This window comes from Cupressus sempervirens, chromosome 3, assembly GCF_028749045.1.
Source record: "Cupressus sempervirens isolate cs-2001-9-10 chromosome 3, ASM2874904v1, whole genome shotgun sequence".
Lineage (NCBI taxonomy): Eukaryota > Viridiplantae > Streptophyta > Pinopsida > Cupressales > Cupressaceae > Cupressus > Cupressus sempervirens.
Window position 1 is genome coordinate 798365505 of NC_143120.1, and position 16229 is coordinate 798381733.

Below are 16229 nucleotides of genomic sequence, written 5' to 3' on the forward strand. Positions count from 1 at the left end.
GTGAACTGGATTTGATTTCGCGCGGGCCGTAAAACTTCTTTGCGCAGACTGTCAGGAATTTCGTGTGAAACTCTGCTAACAGAGGCAAATTTTTTTTGCATTGATTTGTATGTTTTTTGATTTTTCTGTTGAATGTTAGCAGTTTCTAGTGTTTCTGTGTTTTGTCTTGATTTTTTTGAACAGCATAGTAGCGGTTTCTGGAATAATGGGAAAAGCCTGCTAAAGTTGTTAGGAATAGAGCACGTTGCGAGGATCACCAGGTAATCTTCATTAGCTGATAACATTTCATTTGGATCTAAAACAAACATCTTTCATGTCAAGCTTGTGTGTTTCCTTCTGTACTTCCATTTTACAACACATGCATAAACTCATACTAGGGTGTAATCTCTGTTAGTATTCATTTAGCAGGCTTAGTCTTTAGTGATAGATCTGATTAACTATCTTGGGTTATTGGACTCGCTAATCCGTCGATCCCTCGTTCCACCCTGTGGTTGCAAGCTCAGCACCACGTTAAATAGGGGAGGGGTCTACAGGACATAAGCGTTGAAGGCTCCACAAGGCAACCCTTTTGTGCTTTTTAGAACTCACTATTTTTTGAGTTGTGGACTCATTTTGGCTTGTGTGAGGGGTTAAATGTTCCACATCTTTGGACTCACCTCACATTAGTTAAAGCGTTAAGTGTACCACCTTGTGCTTTTTGATTACTTTTAGATAGATTTTCTTTTAGGAATTAACATCTGTACACACATAGTAATTAAGACCCCATGAACACTATTCATGGATCTTGAGGGAGTGGGTTCCTAGTGAAAATCTTCTCTAAGACAGATTCCTTATGGGTGGGGAGAATACTTTGAGCATCTCGTAGATAGATGAATCTTTAACTTGTTGATTAAGGCATCCTTTCTTCGGAGAGGTTGATAGATCACAGGAAGATGATATCATAGATCTTTAAGGGATAATCTTAGTCTAGCGTGTCGGATTAATCTATTTGCTTTGATTGAGCTAAAGGTGAAAAGGTGTTAGAACCTTGAATCTGGAAGCTAAGTCCCCTAGTGGTATACTATTGTGAGTCAGTCACCTTTAGAGAGGGTTAATCATAGTAGACAATCCCTCTATAGGAAAAATTGTGATGATGGAACCTTAAGCGGTAATAGCCATTTTTGCCATGATAGTGACAACCGCTATATAAATGTCCTTGTGGAAGAAATCTCCATGGGTGTGGTTCATTGTGGGTTGTCAGATCTCCCTAGCAGCTCTTGAAGATTAAGTTCTCAGACTGTGTCAAAACCTCGGTGCTCCGGGATTGGGGGTCACCCTTGTGAGCCATAAAATTTGCAGAGTCAAACCATTATTAAATGCCTTAGAGAAGCCAACTTTTATTTTTCTAAGGAACATGTGCGATGATTGCAAAACTCTTTGAAAATGTACACAAATAGCTCTCTTATGGATTAAACACAAACTAAGTCACTTGATTGTTCATGCGCAAGGTTGCTTTTGCCCTTGCTCATTATTTTCGGACGTGCTTGAAATCACTTGCTTGCTATTCTACGTGCCTGTTTATCTGCCTGGTTATTGGATCGATCAAAAATTTTGTCAAAATTAGTCGCTGTTGTGAAATTGTTCTGTCCGTTCACGCAAAATAATTTTGGTTTCGCGCGAAATCATTTTTCTCTCGCGCAAAATCATTTGGATCTCGCAGGAAGCCATTTTTCCCTCACGTGAAATTAAATTTCTGTTGCGCATCTTCGCGCGATACAGAAACATTCTTGCGCAAAATTAAAAACTATTACTGATCTTCGCGCGAGACATAAACATCTTTGCGTGGGCTATAAAACTTCTTCGCGCGACCCGTAAAGGTTTTTTGCGTGAATTTTTGTATCAACATTTACAATCTAGGTCTATTTTAGCTATCTGTAGCCTACACGCTGTCCTTTTTTGCATCCATTTATCGCTCTTTATTTGCGAACAGTCCTGGAACAACGACACTTTGCTTAATTGAAAATTTGTGTCTTATACCTTGACTAGTCTCATCTCATACATCCTCGTCTTAATTCTAGCCATACTTTGTGCTACAGTGGTCATAATCTCTGGCTGTTTTAGCCTTTAAATCAGACCATTTGTGCCTTAGTGAATAGCATTCTTGTTACTATCTTGTCCTTTTTGAGACTCAGTCTTAGTATAGTCCTTTTCTAAGTTCTAGCTTCGTGTCCTTGCCTATGACTGTCACAACCAGAAGTGGCAACGTGTTTTATCCTGATAACATTAGACATGGTCATGCTAGGGGTCATAATCACAGCAGAGGTAGCTTACCTTTCGCTATGCAATCCATATCTAGTTTGGCTAGTGAGGCATCTTCACGGTCTTCCTCACCTACAAGGTCATCTCAAGATCAACGAACATTTCCCAATTTGCAACAAATTGGGAATCTTTTTTACCAAAAGGATACTGAGACAGGTAGGAGTCCCACATTCTCAAACACAATGTATAACCCTTTCTCCACGGACCCTTTTCAAACACAACATATAGAAACTGAACAAGTTCCTATAATGCCTAATCGTGAACCTAAACGGGGTAGCCATAGTCGATATCAAGAACAACCTAGGGATGACAAGGAGAAAGAGAAAGAAAATGACACTGATGAAGAACAAGAAGAGGTGGAAATCCTTCCTGAACACATAGCAAGATGTCGATGAGACAAAAACTTTCAGAAGGTCATGGGAATCCTAATCAACGAAGAGAAAGAAAAGTACTTTCTCAAACTCGCCCAAGAGGGAGCTAAACTGCCCACACATTTTGATGTGGAGACCATTATCACATGTGAAGAAGAAACCGAGACCACTAAACTCCAAAAACAACTAAAAATTATGCAAGACCAATTGGCTTAGATGATGCATGAGAAAGAGAAACCTAAAAAGACATACACATTGGACACTCTTTGTTCATTTCCATTTGACAAAAGTATAAACATGCCGCCTTTCCCAAGAGGTGTAGAACTACCCAAATATGACAAGTACTTTGGTACTACTGATCCCCAAGATCACTTGCAGGAATTTGGTGCTTTATCTATGGAGTTTATACACAATCAAACATACCTCATGCATTTATTCCCTAGAAACCTAGGTGGTCAAGCTTTGGAGTGGTTTTCACATTTACCTCTTGGCATCAAGATGTTTGACGAAATTGCTAATTCATTTGTTCAACAATACTCTCATAACATTCAACACCCTATAAATATTCGAGATCTATGCAACCTTAAACAGAAGGTGGGTGAGCCTTTTCTCACTTTCCTCCAACGGTGGAGACAGCTTTATACCAAGTACTCCCATAAAATCCAAGAAACGGAGAAGCTCGACATTTTCACCGATAACCTCTTACCTAATTTCGGGTATAGAGTCCAACTACAAGGTCCACGTACCTTTGAAGACATGATTACACAGGCTATCCGTATCGAAGAATTTATGGTCAAGAAGGGTGAGCTCACTCTTCAGAGAGACTCAAAACAAGGTTCCACTTCCAACAAGGATAAAATCAAACATGTCAACAAGAATCGAGAAATTGTACATGATGGGGTTGTTGATAACGTCACACCAAAACCTGCTAAAGCAGTATTTAATCTCATAGACTACTTCAAAGCAGCCAAAAGTGCTGAGAAGCCTCCTCCAGACAATAAAATGTCTGGGAATAAATCGAGAAACTCATGGGCAGCACGACCCAAGCGAGAGTATACGCCTTTAGGAGAACCTTTGGATATGGTTTACAAAACATTGCTACAACACAAGCTTATCTCACCAATGGATAACCCTCGTCCCTATGATCCACAACCACGTCCACCATGGTGGAATGAGACCTCATTTTGTGAGTATCACCAAAACAAGGGTTATAAAACCATCAAATGTATAAACTTACATCATAAAGTCCAAGACATGATTGATACTGGTGAACTTGTGGTAGATGGACATAACAAAAACTCAGACCACAAGGCGTTCAAAGAGCTTTCCCACCTTATGAAAAAGGAGAGACTTCAAAACCAGAACCCTACAATAAGGTCAACTAGATGTATTCCAATGATGACAATGTCATTCACATGGTTGAACCTGTAGATTTTGAATACTGCGACATTATTACCATAAAGGGGAAACAAGATAACAATAAACCCAAGACACCATTTGTCTTGAGAATCCCTACTTTCAATAACATGGATAATACGTCTTCGCAACACTGTGTTAATGCTGTTACTCGCTCTCATGCGAAATTGCTGCTCAAAGGTCCTACATCTCCTACTTCAAATCTCGAACAACACAAGGACAAAGCCCTTGTTGGTCCATCCGGTAAAGGTGCAAAACACATGACGAACTTGATTGTAACTAGTTATAGTGTTCTAGATCAATTGAAACGAACCAATGCTCACATTTCTATATTTGAGCTGCTTAAAATCTCGCCCGCTCATAAGCAAATTCTGGACAGAACCCTCACTGAGACAAACGTTCCTTAGGATCTTGATCTTGAATGATTTCAATCCATGGTAGGTCACCTAACCTCACCTCATCTTATGACCTTCTCCGAGGAGGATGACAACTCACTGAATCACCCACACAATCAGCCTCTACACAATGAGGTTATGATCCACCAGACACGTGTTTGTCGGGTACTCATTGACAATGGCGCTGGCCTAAATATTGTTTCTGTAGCTCTGCTTAGACAATTGGGTTATTCTGAGGACTCTATCGATCCTCGACAAAAGATCACTATTAAAGCATACGATGAAGTAGAACGAAAGTCACTAGGTCTTGTGACTTTACCAATTCGTGTTGGTCCTGTCGAAAGGGATGTCACCTGTCAGGTGCTCGACATTCCCTTAGCCTACAAAATTCTGTTAAGACAGCCATGGATACATGAGATGCGCGTTGTGCCATCCACATACCACCAATGCATTAAATTCACATTTCATGGCTCTAAAGTTACTATTCCAACAACTACTAGCTACACTTACAATATGCTCAAAGCTGCTGAATCTTTCATCCCTGCTAACCATGATTCTACTGATTGTCACAAAAATAAGTTGAAAAAAAATGAGCAGTCATTTAAATTGAAAGAAACTGGTATGGGAGAGTACCACATGGAACCAGTGTTATCATTAACATCAATTCTAGAATCCCCTCGACATTTTGGGAGACCCTCACTAGCAAAGAAGCCATTCGTATTGACACCTCATACCAAGTTTAATGGTTCTTTTTTCAAAGCTACAGTTCTCTTAGAAGATGAAAGCGAAAACAGAGCCATTGCTACATGGCTTTACAAAGAAGAGTCTCTAGTAGACCTAACAGAAAAAGTTTGATAAATCACTCCTAAGAAGTATGGACCTGGTCTTAAGCTTATGAAGCATTTTGGCTACAAGGGAACTGGCCCTATTGGGTGCAATAACAATGGTTTAATAGATCCTGTCAAAGCAACAGTGACACAACTGGCCTAGGGTTCAAGAAGGTCCCTTTCCATTTGGGATCCAATAAATTCATACCTGTACTTGAGAGTTCATCTGAAAATGAGTCACAATCTGAATCAGGTACTCAAAAGGAAGAATCTGATGATGAGGATTCTTACCCTCATCCTATTCCTTATGATCTTGCTAAATTCTTTGCTGAGCCAGATGACTTTGTGCCACGTGTTAGCACTCTGGATGATACTACTGATTCTTCCAAGGACAATACTGAGCAACTTGAATATCATTCAGAAAAGGGAGAATCTAGTCAGTCATGTCATGTTGAGTATTTGTGTAAGAATCCAGAGGCTGAAGGAGAGTATGTCCCTATCACTATTGGGGAGTTCTATAGTCTCTCACCATGTAGTACTAATTCTCATGAATATGAATTTGACAATCTTTCAGAAGCGACTATTGATAAAGACATTGACCAAGTGCATGTCTATGAAAATCAAATCGAAGTGAGTGAAATCTCTAGGGATAGGTCACAGGGGTCTGGTCCAACTAGTGTCTTAGATTCATCAATTACTAATGTTTGTACTCTGAGACGTTTGAATACACCTGTGGGTGAGATCACTGTAGGTCTCAAATTTTTGGTCCATGCATTTAATAACTATACTGTGAACGCAATTGAACCAGCCACTACTCTCTCACTCGCACATCCCGAGTTTATAGACTAGAACCCCAATGCATCTAACGAAGTCCCCATGTTCCAGAATGACTATACTCTTGCCTGTTACCTAAATGCTATCGAACCTGTAATTTCTTCCACCAATAAGTAGAGCATCAACATGACTGAGGCCGACATCAAATATCTTAGTCACATAATTAAAAAGAAAAATTGCAAGAGGTTTGATGGTGAAAACCACATTGTGGCAGTGTCAGATCCAAAAATAGTAAAAACAAAAGATGTATCCAAGGGTGAAAACCTCTTTGAGGCACCCGCAGATGAGATATTTGATGTCCTTCCCAGTCACTTTCAGGAGAGATCATCAGTGTTAATAGAGCCAACACAGCCGATTAACCTAGGCACAGAAGAACATCCTCATGTGATACATTTGGCTCAGTCATTGTCAACTGAAGAAAAGGAACAATTCATTGCTTTTTTCAAGGGAAAGAAAATAAATTTTTCCTGGACATATTCTGACATGCTAGGATTGGATCCTGATCTTATTATGCACCACTTGTCCATAATGCCAGGCATAAAACCATTTAAACAGAAGCTCCACAAAATGCATCCTCATGTTGCATTGCTAGTCAAAGTCGAATTGGAGAAACTTCTGAAGGCTAGTTTCATTTGTGCAATTGATTATGCTGAATGGATATCCAATATTGTCCCTGTGTCCAAGCATGATAAGTCTATTAGAGTTTGTATAGATTTTCGTGATCTTAACTTGGCATGTCCTAAAGATGACTTCCCACTCCCTAATATTGATATGATTGTGGACATGACAGCTAGCTATGAGATGTACTCACTTATGGATGGTTTTTTTGGATACAATCAGATAAAAATTACACCAGAAGATCAAGAGAAAATAGCCTTCACATGTGCATGGGGAACCTTTTGTTGGAATGTAATGCCATTTGGTTTAAAGAATGCTGGAGCTACATATTAGTGGGTTGTTACTACAATCTTCCATGACATGATGCATAGAACTATGGAGGACTATGTTGATGATACTTTGGTCAAAAGCGCTAAATGCAATACCCATTTGCACAATTTGGGACCAATCCTAGATCGTATGGAAAAGTTTAGTCTTTGGCTCAATCCTAAGAAGTGTGCATTTGATGTCACATCAGGAAAACTGTTAGGATATATTATTTTTGCAAAGGGAATTGAAGTAGATCCAGAAAAAGTACAAGCAATAATGGACATGCCACCACCTCGAAAAATCAGTCAGATGAGAGGACTATAGGGAAGGCTTCAATCTATTCGCAGATTTATTTCACAATTGGCGGATAAATCACAACCCTTCACAAAGACTTTACATAAGGGTGTGAAATTCAATTGGAGCCAGGATTGTGAGCAAAGCTTAACACAGATTAAACAGTATCTTGTCAATCCACCAATCCTGATGCCTCCTATGCATGGGAAACCTTTACTTTTATACATTTCAGCTACTAAAACATCTTTGGGAATCTTGTTGGCTCAGGAAGACAATGATAACAAAGAAAGAGCTATTTATTACTTGAGCCGAACATTGGTCTCTTATGAGAAAAACTACAGTATTATTGAGAAAGCTTGCTTGGTAGTTGTCTTTGCTTCCCAAAAGTTGAGACACTACATGCTTGCCCACACTACATGGCTTGTGGCTAAAATAGATCCCTTAAAGTATTTGCTCAGTAAGGCAGCTCTCACAGGAAGATTGGCTAAATGGGTCATGATACTAAGTGAGTTCGACATCCAATATGTTGAACGCAAAGCTATAAAGGGATAGGCAATTGCAGACCAGCTAGCTGAGGCACCCATACCAAGTCTCCTACCAATAAACATTGATTTTTCAGATGAGTCAATTCTAACACTCACTCACCATACATGGGTTATGTTCTTCGATGGATCCTTCACACAACAAGGATCAGGTACTGGATTGCTTTTCATCACACCACAAAAATACTCATTGCCCAAAGCACACAAGATTTTGTTTCCTTGTACAAATAACTTTGTTGAATATGAAGCTTTGATCAATGGTATGAAAATTGCAGCTGAATGGAGAGTAGACCAAGTAAATGATGTGTATCAAACAAAGGATGAAAAACTAATTCCTTATAAGCAAATGGTTGATGACTTGACGAAATATTTTGCACACATCACCTTCCAATAGGTTCCACATGCAAATAATAAAGTGGTTGATGCCATGGCCACTTTGGCTTCCCTTCTACAAATGCCAGAAAATGATCTCTGACACGAGTTCTTGGTGGAAGCGTTACACTACCCAGCTTATGACACACCTGATTCCAAGATGATCCATTGTATTATAGGACAAGAATCATCCCACTACCATCACATCTATTCCTACCTTCATAATCAAACCATTTCGGAAGGTCTTACCCAGAATGAGAAACGTTACCTAATCCGTAACGCTTCACATTATGTCATTATTGCTGACGATCTATATAGGAGAGGTCTCGATGGAACACTCCTTAGGTGTTTAGAACCCGATGAGTCCAAACATGCACTAATTGACGTTCACAAAGGTATTTGCGGATCTCATTCCAATGGCCTAACACTAGCTCGCAAACTCCTTCGTGATGGTTACTACTGGCCTAAAATGGAGCAAGAAGCTATTAAATATGCTAGGTCCTGCAAACAGTGTCAACTACATGGGAATCTCATTCACGCTCCAGCTAGAGAGTTGATTCCCTCTACTTCAACATGGCCATTTCAACAATGGGCCTTTGACTTGGTAGGACAGATTCACCCAACCTCTTCTAATGGACATAAGTTCATTATCACCGCTACAGATTATTTCATGAAATGGGTAGAGGCAGTCCCTCTCACAATTGCTGATGGAAAAATTGTAGCGCTTTTTATCACAAACTACATCATCTGTAGATATGCTATACCATCCTCAATCATTACTGATAATGGAGGACAATTCAAAAATAAAGAACTTAAGGAACTGTGCAAGAAATTTAAAATTACACAACATTGGTCTTCCATTTATTACCCCTAGGGTAATGGGCAAGCTAAGGCATCAAATAAGGAAATCCTCAAAATTCTTCATCACATAGTCAGTAAGTCAGGGCGAGATTGGCATCTCCAGATTAATCCAGCCCTGTGGGCATATAGAACAAGCATTAGAACTCCAATGGGCACGACTCCTTTTGCATTGGTATATGGGGCAGATGTTGTGCTCCCGATAGAGATTGAGATTCCTACCTTGAGAATCTCTATGAAAGGCCTTATCATAGATGATGACTGTAGGATAGCCCAGCTTCAAGAACTTGTGTTGCTGGATGAACGATGACAAGTGGCTTGTGATCATCTACGAGCATATCAACAAAGAATCGTGCGAAGCTACAATAGGAGGATTAGGCCACATGACTTCCAGCTGGGTGATCTCGTCCTAAGAGAGAATCCTAAGAATCAACAACAATGAATACAAAAGGGAAAGTTTGAACCAAACTGGCTAGGTCCTTACATCATTACTGCAGTATATGGATCTGGTGCCTATCAACTTTCTACAACTAAAGGAGAAGTGCTTAAAGAGCCTATGAACACTCTCCACCTGAAGCGGTTTTTCAGTTGATTCAATCTCAGCAAGCTCTCTGTACATATCAAAATGTCCTGAAAAAAATCCTAAAAATTAGAAAAAGTCCTGAAAAAAAAAAATAAATAAATAAATAAAAATCCAAGAAGGTGAGAACCTGGTAAATAGGCACCTCTTGTTAGTCACTTTCATGCTTTTGCTTTCTTGCTTGTCCTGCTCATGTATCCATGGACTAAGTTTTGTCATAGGTCGAGGGAATTCCCCTCTAGTGTCACTCTTTTTGAGATTTTCCTCATAGAATCTCCTTTGTGACAGTCACCAGTTGTTCTGACTGCGTCTGCCTACTGTCACCAGTGTCACTCTTTTCGAGATTTTCCTCATAGAATCTCCTTCATGACAGTCACCAGTTGTTCTGACTGTGTCTGTCTACTATCACCAGTGTCACTCTTTTTGAGATTTTTCTCATAGAATCTCCTTCGTGACAGTCACCAGTTGTTCTGACTGTGTCTGCCTACTGTCACTAGTGTCACTCTTTTCAAGATTTTCCTCATAGAATCTCCTTCGTGACAGTCACCAGTTGTTTTGACTACATCTGCCTACTATTGTCACCCTACTGAAGAGATTTCTTTCTTACATATTCTGGACATTGACACTTGACATCATCCCGAAAACATTAATCTCAATGATATACTTGTTTGGATCTTCTGAGGATTTTCTCTTATTGCTTTTTTTTTCTTTATCATATCTCCTTGAGCAACATCGATGATGTCATCTCCGACTAGAGAAGTAATGACTGGGGGCATGATCTTTTCATATGTTTTCTATTTGCGGTTTAGTTCCAATACGTTGATACATTCCTATAAGAGGGGTGTCCACTATAAGAGCCTCCATTCTGTATTAGATGGCCGTGTGTACCTCGACTCCTTTTATACAGATATGTCAATGATATTGGTTCTTCTCCTTGTTTGTTGGAGTCAACTCTTCATGCTGTAGTACATACTGATACTCATCCTATTAAGTGAATGTACGGGTCACTACGAGTATATTTAGCACACTTTTGTCTCAGGTTACGAACGCAAGGGTCATTGCGGACAGCATGAATATTGAATACTTTGCATAAGAGGAATCTCTCGTTTTTTTGGTGTGCCTATCATACAAGCAAAATTCAGGTCATCCTAGCATTCATGCTTTGATGCTTATGTTAACTTGTTACATTAAAAGGGACAAATGTTCTGGTCATCTGGCTTCTTGTGCCTCGAATGATTACATTTAATCTCGACATTCCAATAACATATGTTACATTCATATTTTCATGATTGCAATGTCAGTGGAAGTTGAGTAACATACGAGCTTTGTTTTATATCCAATGATGATAAATCATCGAGGCTTAGTGACCGGACCTAAGGCTGCATTTAACATAGTCTTGCATACTTCATTGGCATTAGCATGCAATTCGATGGTAATCCTATTCATACTCCACATGCATCAGATTCCTCCACGGCTGCACAAGCGTTTGGTTCATCGATTCTTGTTCCTCCATGGAATACTTGTGACTGTCAAATAAAAAATGCACAAAACTATGTCACATGTTAGTTCATATATATGCATTCTATCTAAACATACATCTCATGAACATCAGAGCAAAACAAAATAGACAATGACATGTACACAGGAATACTCAGCTCAAAATCTTGTATATATATATATATCAAAGAATGGGTCAGTACAAATAAAATGGGCGCTACTCGAGCGCAATCGATCAAAAATGATACATCTGGTGCTAGCACACCAATCGATACATAGCCAGAGATCAAAATAAAAGTCAGGCACAGAGCATCTAACTCTGTCCCAAACCCTCGCCTTCGGGAGGAGCAGGAGGAATAGGGGCAACAAGTGGTGGAGGCGGTGGTGGCATATCTGGCCTGACAGGAGATCGTGCACCTCCGAACTCTCATGCGTACTGAGAGAATCGCTGCACCTGCAATGTCTCATCAAGTACTGCACTAGTGTATGTAGCATAATAATATGCAACTCGAGCAGACTAGAAGTGGATCTCATCCTGTGCCAACTCTAGCCTCCACTCTACAGCCTCTACACGCTCTCTCTAGCGATCTGTCTCTCTCTGTCTCTCTACCAGCTGCGCATCCCTGACTACCACTACAATCTGCAACTCTCCCAACTATCAGGACGCTACACAAAATTGCTCTCGGTACCGCTGTACCATGTCCTGTACTCCACCTACTGGCTGATCTGGCATATCCTCATCAACCATCTCTGGTGCATGCTGAGGTGGAGGTGCCTGCTGTGGTGGAGGTGCCTACTGCTGTGGGACCTCCTGCTGAAGAACCTGCTCCTCTATCCTCTGCCTCCTCCGCCGACTATGTCCTGCTCCACTACCCCCAGCACCTGGGTCTGATCCCATCTGCCATGGGGGAATAGGCATCTGCTGTACCTAGTGCTAGACCTGTGGTGGCACTTGTGGTTGTACCTATCCCTGCCCTTGTACCTGCCCTACCATCCCTAATGGATTTGTGAAGTGTGGGAATGGATGGCTCATCAAAAATTCCTAATATGCAGGTGTCATCCCGGCATCTACTACCTCTAGCAGGTAGTCCCACTAAACTACAACCAGGTTGCAAATATCTATCATGGATCATCCTGGATCCATCCGTGGAGGCCATCCCTGGTCTATATCCTTCTGTACCCTGGCATAGGCACAGTACTCAGCCAAAATGTCTTGTGGTCTACCATACTATCACCACACTCGTGAGATGACTGATGTCGTCCTGCCTGCCAGCGGTTGAGAACTAAACATCCAGGGCAGCTCTCTCGAGGCATCATCCCAGTCCTCTGTCTCTCTCCAGGGTCGCCATATAATAGACACCAGGTCATCGAGATGTGCTTGCCAATGCTTAGTCTTACCCAGGTGGGCCTTGGTAATATGCCCTTGATATCTGCAAATGTAGGGCTCCATGGGCTCTCGAGTCCTCAAAAATTGGTCTACATACAGGGAGATGCTCCCAGGCCCAGATCTGTAGCACATAAACACCTGCTGCCATGGTCTTCTTCTCATGGAAGATGACCTCATGCATCTCATGAAAAAGATGGGCCAACATACACTGACCCCACCCAAAGATCTCAGGTGCCTCAACCATCCTACGGAGCATGACACCCCATCCACACTCCAACCCATGCTATCCCCTGTCAGGACATAGGAAGCAGCTCAAGAAAATACCCAACACAGATGCTAACATGTGTGTAGGTCCATAAGTATGCATCAGCTCATCCCAGCTGATGGCCTTGCCCCTCGGTAGCTCTCTCTCAAAAACAATGGATAGTGCCTCTATCCCTAATCGAGGCACTGTATCATATACAACTTGGGTACCATGAAAGGGAATCCTCAAGATCCTCCATATGTCCTCTAGTGTGATAGTCATGTCACCCATCGGCAAATGAAATGTGTTTGTCTCTGAATGGAAATGCTCTACCAATGCAGTCAATAAACCATGATTCACCATCATGGCTAGAATCTGGCATAGTGAAGACAAATCCAATCAGGCAATGTGTGCTCGATCTATGTCATCCAAACTCCGCAATAACTCTCCATAAGGTGGATAATGAGATCTAAATAATACATCTCCAAATACCTCCTGCACGCGCAATAAAAAAAAAATGATAAAAAAATGATCAGTATCAAGTCAAATCGAAGCATCAAAACAAAATACAATGTGATTTCTAAAATGCAAAAAAATTACAAAACTGGCACAGAATTTTGTGCGAGATTGCAAAATCTTGCGCGAATACTATGGTTTCGCGCGAAATAGTTCTCTCTTCACACGAAGAAACTCTCCTCCATGTGAAAATAGATCTCCTCGTGCGAAGATAGATCATCTTGCGCGAGAAAAGAGGTTCTCGCGCGAAACAAGATTTGCCATGCGCAAAGAACCTTCATCTTCACGCGAAGCCAAAATTGCCTCACGCAAAGATATTCTGACCGCGCACAAAGAAACAACACATCCTTTTTCTTCGCGCGAAGAAAGAATATCTTCACATGAGAAGAGATCGGTCTCGCACGAAGAAAGAATTGAACATCCTAAAACATGCTAAAAAGTGCATAAATGATCTTGAAATGCGTGTAATCAAAAGTACGAAGATGGGAGATCGATGACTCACCGGTGGTCCATAGTCTGCTAGCCGGTTGTGTCGTCTGGAGCACTCAAAATGATGATATCTCAAGTTCACTGCCATGTCTATATCAGAGCTCAAAATCACTAAAAGAAAAAAGCACAAATGAATTGAAAATGACCCTTCAAGCCATTATATAGGTGTTGACCAAATTTTTCAAAGTGCTCGGATTTGTGCAAAAATTGCACCCTTGGCTAATTGGACCATTCTGGATCCATTTTTGGGATCAAATTCAAAATCTGACACACCCAAAAGCCTTAAAAATGTGTTTTAAAATTTTAGGGACCGATGTGATCGAATGCTTGTGCAGTCAAATCTTTCTGATACTTTATAATTCTTGGAATCTTTTCAACTTTACATTCTCCATATTTTCAAATTTCATTTTGAAAATAGTCAACTTAAGTCAACTTTACATGATATACTGCTTCAAATCATATTTCTGGTGTGTCATCTTTCAATTTTTCTCCTAAGGGGGCATGATGATTACATCATTAAATACTTATTGCTCGGGGCATCTAGTTCCCATCTTATGTCCTAGTCACTTGGGGCATCTCATCACTTGGGGCTTGTTGTTCCCTTCTATCTGACATTTCTACCATCTATCTTATCTTTTCATCAATTGATCGACCTTATAACAACTCTTCTCAGAGTTCAATGGACAGGTATTGGGACAGTCTAAACCTCAACTCTTGAGGATCAAATCTCATTCTGGGGATGATTCTATGACTCATGATGAGACCTTGTTATCTTTTATCAATTTTAGGTATCTAGGTGTTCTATCTGGATCCTTGAAGGTTAAGCTTCGTTCTGGAGATAACTTTCTAAATGCTATTAATTTCAGGTATCTAGGTGTTTTATCTGGATCCTTGAAGATTAAAGCTTCATTCTGGAGATAATCTTCTAAATACTATCAATTTCAGGTATCTAGGTGTTTTATCTAGATCCTTGAAGATTAAGCTTTGTTCTAGAGATAATCTTCTAAATATTATCAATTTCAAGTATCTAGGTGTTTTATCTGGATCCTTGAAGATTAAGCTTCGTTCTGGAGATAATCTTCTAAATACTATCAATTTCAGGTATCTAGGTGTTCTATCTGGATCCTTAAAGGTTAAACTTCGTTATGAAGAAACTTTTTAAATGCTTATCAATTTTAGGTATCTAGACATTCTGTCTAGATCCTTAAAGATTACGCTTCGTTCTGAAGATAGTCTTTTAAATGCTATCGATCTTAGGTATCTAAGTGCTCTGCTTGAATTCCTTAGGATTAAGCTCTGCTCTAGAGAAGGTCCTTAAAAAGCTTATCAATTTGTCTCTGTGTCATCACCTTCGGAACCAATCTCATGTTCACATAATGCTTTCTGATTATCTTTGAATTAAACATGTTGCTCGCACATTCATTCAAAGAGGGGCAAAATGTAATACCCCAAAATTGACTCATTGCCATTATACCAATTCTAGTCTATTTCTGATAATTTCAAAGCCCTATTCTAATAGGCAATTCTCATTTTGCTATTCATTACTTGACTTAATTGTCAGATGCAGAAAAACCCTAATCTGCATTCATCATATTTCTTATTTAATTCCTATAGTACGTACTCATATTAGTTGCATTAAACCTACTTGATTAATATTTGATTTAATTATTGAGTATTTATACTTTAATTAAATTAAATTATATCCTAAGGCTAATGTATTATGGAATTAAATTTATTTAATTTAATAAATATGCCTATCTTAATTAATTAAATGTAATTATTTAATTAAATGAGAAAGGTATTTCTAATTAATTAAAAGAAATTATTTAATTAAATGGAGTACTTACTTCTAAATAATTAAACAAAGTTATTTAATTAAATGGGAAGACATTCCTAATTAATTAAATGAAGTTATTTAATTAAACAAAAGTGTCTCTAATTAATTAAAGATTATTTAATTAAATAGAAAAAGTAATTATGAGAGCATATTTCATTTTATTAAATTAAATATCTCAACAAAAATCTCTCTTCAGTTCAAAAAAGGGGAATTTCCAGTTCACTATTGATCAAAAATGAGTTAAAACAGTTAACTCCTTTTTCTACTCAAATTTAAAACAGTTAACTCCTTATTTATCTCAAATTAAGTCTGTTAACTCCCTTTAACTTGGGGATCTCCCTTTATGACTGAAACTCATCTTCAATCTTGACCGTTGATTTGAATCGATCTCAACCGTTGATGGATTACAGGAAACTCTATTTAAGAGACCCTCATCTCTTCATTTGGGGGAGGATGAATTGATTTTCTATCGAATTACTGTTGAAATTCATGCTCATATTTCCTTACATTTCTTGCATACATTCTCATTTTTAGTTTAATCTCAT

General features: G+C 39.4%; 1 pseudogene; it reads left to right on the forward strand.

Annotated features, from left to right (window-relative positions):
- The window catches only part of LOC149569202 (AP-1 complex subunit mu-2-like), a 123865-nt pseudogene that overhangs the window by 13949 nt on the left and 93687 nt on the right, over positions 1-16229 (forward strand).